This window comes from Grammomys surdaster, unplaced genomic scaffold (genome assembly GCF_004785775.1).
Source record: "Grammomys surdaster isolate TR1022 unplaced genomic scaffold, NIH_TR_1.0 126248, whole genome shotgun sequence".
NCBI lineage: Eukaryota > Metazoa > Chordata > Mammalia > Rodentia > Muridae > Grammomys > Grammomys surdaster.
In genome coordinates, this window is record NW_021621048.1 from 1013386 (window position 1) to 1022183 (window position 8798).

Genomic DNA, 8798 nt, shown 5'->3' on the forward strand with positions numbered 1-8798 from the left:
ACTGAACCGGGGGTTCCCAGAAGATGAAACACAAATGGCTTAGAACACATAAACATGTTCAACATTGTTAGCCACCAGGAAAATGCAAATTAAATCTACTCTGAGAATGGCTAAAAGTAGAAAAACTAAAAACCATAAACGGATGGCAACAGAAGCTGACAAAGATCTGGGGACAAGGAGACACACATTCACTGCTGGCGAGAATGTAAACTGGTGCAGCCACTGCAGAAATCAGTGTGGCCATCCCGGGAGAAGCTGGAAATAGATTTGCCAAAAGATCTGGCTACACGATTCTTGGGCACATCCCCAGGGTACTATATATTTAGCTATAGAGATACTTGATCTTCCATGATCATCACCTCCTTACTCACAATAGCCAGAAACTGGAATCAGCACGTTTGTCTCTCAGCTGGTAAGTGAATAATGAAAATATGGTACATTTATACAATAGAATATTATTCAGCTGTGAAGGAAAATGAAAGTTTCAGGTAAATGGATGGTACTTGTAATAATCATGCTGCATGAGGAACCCCAGGAAAGACAAAAATTGCATATTTTTCCATATCTAGATGCTAATTTCTAAGATTTAGATATCTGTGCTTCATTTGGAATACCCTAAGAGCTTGGGTAACTAGTAAGAAACCATGGGAGAAGGGGATCTTCTAAGAAAGAGGAAGTATAATGTAATATTACATAATAAAGGAGTAAATTTTTTAAAAACATGGAACAGTAATAATTAAATGGGGTGGAGGATAGAAAAGCAAGATAGAGGAGATACTACGGGGAAGAATAATTAACACTAAAGACCTTTTGAAAAAGTGTTATGGAAACCTATCATTTTAGAAGAGTCCTAAAATACATACTACATCTACATAAAGAGAGTTCACATGGTGTTAGTGGGGTGACAATACCACAGTTAGACACAATACCATACCAAATTAAAAAAAAAAACCCACTAGTTGGAGTGGGTAACTCATCTTTGAGTTGCTGGCTAATAGGGTCCCATGTTCTTTAAACATTACAGAGGATTGACAATGATATTAGTTTTCCTCCAGAATAAGATGGTAAGATCCTATTTATGAAGACACCAGGTTATTTAGCAATAGAACATGGAAAAATCAAGCTGGTACCAAAGACTCATCCCTAACTAGTTTTCATAGCGATGAAGGGTCATGCAAGCTGCCAGAGCAGAGAAGTAATCCTTAATCTCATGCAGCTGTGAGCTCAGAGAGTCGCTTTAATAGGGGTGCAATCATGGTGTGAATGCTATGTAAGGATCCATTCTTTGATTGGGTTTAAGACCTGCTCCAAGAGATGAGACCTATACTGGACATTGCCAATAAGGCTAAGAACCTGGGGATAGATAGGCCATTGGCACAGAAGTGGGGGGGGAGGGTTGGGGGAAGGGGAGGGGAGGGGAAGGGGGAGGGGGAGGGGAGGGAGAGGGGAGGGGGAGGTAAGATGCAGAGAGACAGATAGACAGAGACACAGAGACACACACAGAGAGACAGAGAGACAGCAACAGACAGAGAGAGACACACACAGAGACAGAAAGAGCACAAAGAAGCATGAAGGGGGTGAGTAGTGAGAGAGGATGTGGGAGGAGTTGTTGCATAGGCATGTGGAGGGCAGAAAGAGGTCAACTTCCAGTGTGATTCCTCAGGAGCCAGCTACCTTGTTTTTTGAAACAGGGTCTCTCAGTGGGACTTGGGCCTGCATGTGACACCATGCTTGCCTTTATTTTTACATGGGTTACATATGGCAAGCATGCTACCAACAGAACTAGAAGTCCTATCATATTTTTAGTCACTAATAAATATATTAGGATGTGATGTTTTGTCATAGTTGTCTCCTCCTCCTCTCCTCCTCCTCTCCTCCTCCTCCTCCTCCTCCTCCTCCTCCTCCCCCTCCTCCTCTCCTCCTCCTCCTCCTCCTCCTCCTCCTCCTCCTCCCCCCTCCTCCTCCTCCTCTCCTCCTCTTCTTCCTCCTCCTCCTCCTCCTCCTCCTTTTATTTGGAAAAAAATTTCCCAAATATATTCTTATCCTTCCTCATTCTCCATCCATGAATATATTATAATTATAAAGAAAGAGAAGAAATTGGGGCTGGAGTGAAGCCTCAGTGGGCAAAGCATTCACTGTGCAAGTTTGAGGCTAAAAATTCAGAGTTGCAGAACCCATGTAAAAATGGGCAGACATGGTGGCTGCCTGCAATTCCATCACTTTAGAGGCACAGACAGGGGAAGCATAGAGAAAACAGGCCAGCTACACTAGCCAGGATGATCCCTCGGTTCCACAAAAGACAATGCCTCAAAACAGTAGAGTGATTGCAGAGGAAGATACCTATATCAGCTTCAGGCTCCACAAAGGCGTGCACCACCCCCACCCTGTACTCTTACGCATGGGAAAACATGTATGTATTTATACATACATGAATATATACAAAAGTATGTTAATTAATCTACTAGTTAATACTGGGACAAAGGCAGGTCCATGAAAAGAGGTGTTTTAAATCATTGACAGTGTTATAAAACTTACTACAAGAGGTTTATCTCTTATATTAATGAACATACACATGTGCATTAATATATCTAAGAAGTACTCGGATAAGAAATATACACGTACTTTGCACAAGTATTTCTATTTTGTATTTTGACTCTCCAGACACATCTATTCCTGCAACTTGCTTACTGAACTCTGAACATGAACTACTACAAATAAGACCTCACAGAAATCTTTTGAGTCTTGGTTCCTTTTCTCTTGTAAGCCAGCCAGCCCCTCTCTGTAGAGGCAGTTCTATAGCCTTGTACTATAACTCTGTTGAAAAATTGCACTGGCCTGCCAAATATCTTAATGACTTTTCTCGCAGCAGTTGGTAATGGTGAAATGTTATTCTGGTAACCGTAATGTCTCTCATAAAACAATTGCATACAATATGTACTGTACTTCTATTTTAGTGAGCTCTTCTGCCAGAACTGCAGTCCTAGTAACCATTTAGCATTTCGTAGCAAACTGCTTACCAGTCCTTCAAGGGTAATATTGCAGAAAGAGTGAAGAAATGTGTGATTAAAACATTCGCTGTAAGTGGACCGTTTAGCGCAACCCGACATTGCAAAATAAACCAGCCTTCACACATGTAGGTGCTCATCATATAAATGACAGTTCTATGTGGTCATTTAATTTTATGATCTCAATTCTCGCATATATTGCTCACATAAATATAGTGTTCTCCTGCAGGGAGGTCTGCTGGGTGTTATAAAATCAGTGAGACCTCAATAGGTTCAGAGAGACATCTTTTATAATTATTGCTATAAAATTTCTTGACAATGCATTTTGTTGTCCAGTGGCAAAAAGAAAATGATTTTCCAAAAGAATAGGTTTCAACAATGAGAACCACAGGGTCTGGGAATTTGTTTCTGCATTCAGCCACATTTAACTTACTTTCTTATTCTCACCTATTGGAGACCTTGTCACTCTTCACAGTAAGTTTTTAAAATGAGTCTTCAGTTAGAGGCTAGCCAGGTTTGAACGGTTGTCAAGTTTCACGAGGCAGTGTGGGCTGCCTAGATAGAAGTGTTAATTTCTTGTTAATTATAATTAAAATCTATTTTCAGGAAATTAAAAAAAGGATTAGTTCTTTTTGTACCATGTGTTTCGAGCATATTGACCCTGGGAAACACTTTCCAGATCCTCCCTCATTTCTCACACGTGCAACTCAATCCTTTAAAAAAAAAATTGAGGCCGGGCGGTGGTGGCACACGCCTTTAATCCCAGCACTTGGGAGGCAGAGGCAGGCGGATTTCCCAGCCTAGTCTACAGAGTGAGTTCCAGGACAGCCAGGGCTACACAGAGAAACCCTGTCTCGAAAAACCAAAAAAAAAAAAAAAAAAAAAAAAAAAAAATCAAGCCCAATATCCACTGGAGAATGCTTGACTTATCAAGTTATGTTCATAGAGGAAACTGACCATCTCTCTTCCAGATGCTAACAATTGTCCATAGCACCACAGCTGGGAGGGGGAGTTCAGGTTTAATTCTCCTCGGCACACTGGGATTCAATATGGGCTTGCACTGGTCTTGTGTAACTCATCACAATGAGCTCACAGGTATAGCAGCCCTTCTGTGTTGGGAAGACACTGTTTCCACGCAGTCATCCAGAACCTTTGGTGCTCACTCTTTCCATCCTGTTTTCACAGTGAAGATAAGGAAGGAGGACGTAGAAGGGTTCCATAATATCCAAATTAGAAATGCTTTGAAGAAAACTCCTAGAGATTTTGAAATGTGATACCACTAGCACTATTGTTTGAAGGATATTGTTATTTCTTCTGACTTCTCAGTTGTGTATTTGTAGATTTCTTCCTCAGCCCCCCATGTATCAGGATATTTGATGATCTCATCTCTTGGTTTTTGTATTTTTTGTCCTAAGATAACAAATTGTGACTACTATGTTGCCTTGTGTGATAAATGCTTAATAGAACACTAATGGATCTGGGCACTAATTACTTTCTACGTAAACACTGTAACGAATATTTCTCACTGTGGATATTTAAAAATACAAAAGTTTTTGCTATTTATTGTGAAAAAGAAGCAAACTGTTGAATTTGATTTTGAATATGAAAATGGAAGAAAGGAAAGAGGAGAGAACATCAGTGCGGCATGGCACAGATGGAAAAGGAATGCCCTTGTCAGCACCATGATACCCTGAAGGAATCATTTGTCCACTGCTTCTATTATATTTGGCTGGTGCAGCGGTTGAGTAGAATTTGGATGGCGGTGATGTAGCTCTCTCCCAGCCTTACATCTGAGTTCTGGGCATGCCTCCACCTCCATTTGCAGATGGAGCATGCAGCATGATCTTAAACCACACAGGAAATTGCATTATGTTCAGCCACATAATTGGTTTACAAAGGACACAACTGCAGTCCAAGTGGCTCACAGCATATTTCAGCTATTTTGTAGGAATCAATGGAAAATAGCAATGCCAGTGTGCAAGATTAATCTGGAGGTAGACTTTGGAGGAATGAGTAAAAGAGGTTCCCTGATTTCATGATTTAGTGGGGCTCGAGACAGAAATTTTATTATACAAGAAAAACATAGAAAATTTAAATAGAGAATAGATCATTAATCACCACTTGAATAATTTATTGAAGAATCATTTAAAACCAAAGCTATCCACAGAAGATTTTAGCCAAAGCAAGTTAAGTTACCTAAAACCTGGTCTCTTCATGTTCTTAACATTACATTTCTTATGAGATCAGCAACCATCACTTCTTGTTTGTCTAAGATAAGTCAAGTTTAAATTTTGTCACTTGCCACCAAAACAATATCAGTGAACCATTCTTGGCTAAAACAATTTCTGTCAAGGTAACTGCTGCCTTTTCTGTGTCTTTATAGGCAACAAATTAGCTTTCATTTGATTAATACAGTTAGTTTGATAGAGTTTATTGTCTTCATGTGATAGGTCTTACGGATGCAGCAATGAAAAGACACAGGCTTTGTCTTTTTAAGGTAGAGTCTAATGGCACAGATCATTAGGGAAGCAGTTGTAACAACTGTATAAGAGAGAAAGCATGTATAACATGCTTTTAAAGATGGCGGCCTCGGAGGGAAATCCCAAGGCTTCTGTCACAGTGACAGTCTGGGGCTGTGGTCACTCAGGGACTTGGAATATGTCGGGGATTGCTCTCAGCCTACTTGCGCAGAAGAGGAAAGCTTGGAGGAAGGACCACCCTTTTCACTTTGTGGCTGTCCCAACAAAGAATTCTGATGGCACGATGAATCTGATGAACTGAGAGTGCGTTGTTCCTGGCAAAAAGGAGACTCTGTGGGAAGGAGGCTTGTTCAAGCTACGCATGCTTTTCAGAGATGACTATCCATCCTTACCACCAAAATGTAAATTTGAGCCGTCACTGTTTCATCCAAACATGTGTCCTTCTGGCACAGTGTACCTGTCTATTCTGGAGGAAGGACTGGAGGCCAGCTATCACGATCAAACAGATCTTATTAGGAATACAAGAACTTCTAAATTAACCAAAATATTCAAGACCCAGCTCAAGCAGAGGCCTACACAATTTACCTACCTCCTCAGCCAAAACAGAGTGGAAGATGAGAAAAGGGTTCGAGCACAAGCTGAGAAGTTTGCCCCCTCATAAGTAGCGGCCCTGGGCTCCATGACGAGGAAGGGATTGGCTTGGTAAGAACTTGTTTACAACCTTTTGTGGATATAAGTTGCTCCATACAGTTACTGGAAGGGTTGAGAGGGTGCCGTTAACCATTTCTGCCACTGGCATATTCAGTCTTGTATTTTTGATTATTAAGTAAAACTTGCCTTTATTTTAAAATAAAAGATACATATGAGAGACAGAGCTCCTTAACAGACAAGGGCAGGCTGAGAATGCAAGATAGATACACAAACGCCAAGGAAAAGATAAGGAGAAGGGGCTTTCAAAAGTATGAGCTTCAGAAATAAATGAACATAACTGCAGTCACCTGAATTTGTTTTGACAAAGATGTAGAATACATTATTGTCTTAGGATTTTCATTGCTGTGAAGACACACCATGGCCAAGGCAACTTTTATAAAGGACATTCAATAGGGTTTGGCTTACAGGTAATGTCCAGGCAGACATGGTGCAGGAGGAGCTGAGAGTTGTACATCTTGTTCTGAAGGCAAACAGGAGAAGACTATCTTCCAGGCAGCTAGGAGGAGGGTCTCAAAGCCCACCTCATCAGAGACACACCTACTCCAACAAAGGCCACATCCACTCCAACAGGACCCACCTCCTAATAGTACCACTCTCTGGGCCAAGCACATAAAACTCTCACACATACATTGGAGAAATGATAGCCTTTTAAATGGTGCTGGGCACATGTAGGAGGAGGCAAATGAATTCATATGTCACTTCCTGTGAAATATTCAGTCCAAACTAAATCAAACATCTCAATATGGAACCCAAAACTCTGAAGATTTTAGAGAAAAAACAGGGGAAAGTAATTCAAGACACAAACACAGGCACAGACTTTGTAAAAAACAGTCCCAGTAGCACAGGACATAACTCCATGAACTGAATAATGAGATTGAATGAAACTGAAAAGTTTCTTTACAGTCAAGGGAATATACTGAAGGAATCAACAGACCAACTTCTGCAATACCTACACCAGTGTGTGCGCACCAGTGAATAAGATTCCCCTTTCCCCGTATCCTCACCAGCACCTGCTGTTATTTGATTTCTTGAAGATAATTATTCTGACTGGGATAAGGTAGACTCTCAAAGTAGTTTCAATTTGCATTTCCCTGATAGCTAATAATGTTTAAAACTTTAAAGTGTCTGTTAGATATTCACATTTCTTCTTTTTCTTACTGTATTTTTTATTCTTTGAGAATTTTGTACATTATTGCAAGGAAACACACTAAACACTCCCCCTCCGTAACATCTTGTCTTTTCCCAGATAGCTCACTGAGTCTATTCAGTGCCTTCCATATGCTTGAGTGTGGAGCATAGAAAACCTGTAGAACCCACATTTTAAAAGTACAATTCTTCTTCCCCAGAAGCTGTTAACTAACAATATCTCCTCAGTACAGGGTAGAACCCATGGTCCAGCTCTCTCACCTGTGTGAGAACATTGACTGCCTTGATCTTTGTAGGTCTTATGGATGTAACCATAGACGCTGTGAGATCATTAGTACCATAGTAACGTCGTGTGTAGAAGAAAAGACAACATTTCACCTTATTGCCCCCCCCCCATCCTTTAGTTCTTATCTTCTTTTCTGGTTTTATTATTTTGCTTTTTCAAGATGAGGTTTCTTTGTGTAGCTATTGCTGTCCTGGAACTTGCTCTGTAGACCAGGTTGGCTTTGAATTCAGAGATTTGCCTGCCTCTTCCTCCAGAGTGCTGGGATTAAAGTCATGTGCCATCACTGGTTGGCTAGTTCTTGTATTCTTTTGGCCTCCTTTTCTGTGCTGTTTCCTGAACTAGTAGTGGTGTGGTTAATATAGATGTCCCATTTAGGGGTGAGTCCTCAGTTACTTATCATAACATTTAACCAGTTATGAATCTCGGTAGTGACTGCTGTCTACTGGGATTTTCAGGGGCTGTATGATTCTTCTCTGATCAAGGTTGAGAACATTCTGAGTATAAATATGAGTATTTATTTATTTATTTATTTATTTTTATAATTTATTTTTTCTCAAATCGTAATTCGTTCACACAGGGGTTATAAACACAGAAACGCAGGATGTGGGGAAGGGAATGACACTGGAGTGTGGGTGTTCAGGGGGAATACAGATATCTTCAGAACCGGGTATTGGCTGGGTGAAGGTTCAGGGGACAAGTCACTATGACTCTACCTATGACTCACTTGTCCTTATCTAAGTTGGTATTGTCTGCCAAGGCTACCTATTTACAAGGTCTATGACTACTCAGGCTTGTAAATTTCCACAAAAGCTGCCTGTTTACATTAGCTTATAGCCATCTGTTTCAATGTTTTTCCACTGAGACCCAAGACTTGGTGTTAGTATACATGTATGACAGGCCTATTGCTGATTTTAGGCCTGTGGCTGATTTTAGGCCTTCAGTGTGTAAGCAGGGCTGCCCCTGACATCTCCTCCCTTCTCTAAGTATAGAAGGGCTGTGGCAATTCTAAACTTGCGAAGGCAGGGATAGAGGCCTGACCTTCATTATTTGAAGGGGACCTTGTAATGGCTCCAGTCCCCCTGTCATTGTCCAGTGAGGCATGAGGGCCATACCCATCCCGATGTCTGTTTTCTGGAGAGGGGATACTTTTGACATCAACCCCTATGCAGT

General features: G+C 40.9%; 1 pseudogene; it reads left to right on the plus strand.

Moving 5' to 3' along the window:
- Positions 1 to 5657: 5657 nt before the first annotated feature.
- Positions 5658 to 6146, plus strand: LOC114613622 (annotated as a pseudogene).
- Positions 6147 to 8798: the final 2652 nt, after the last annotated feature.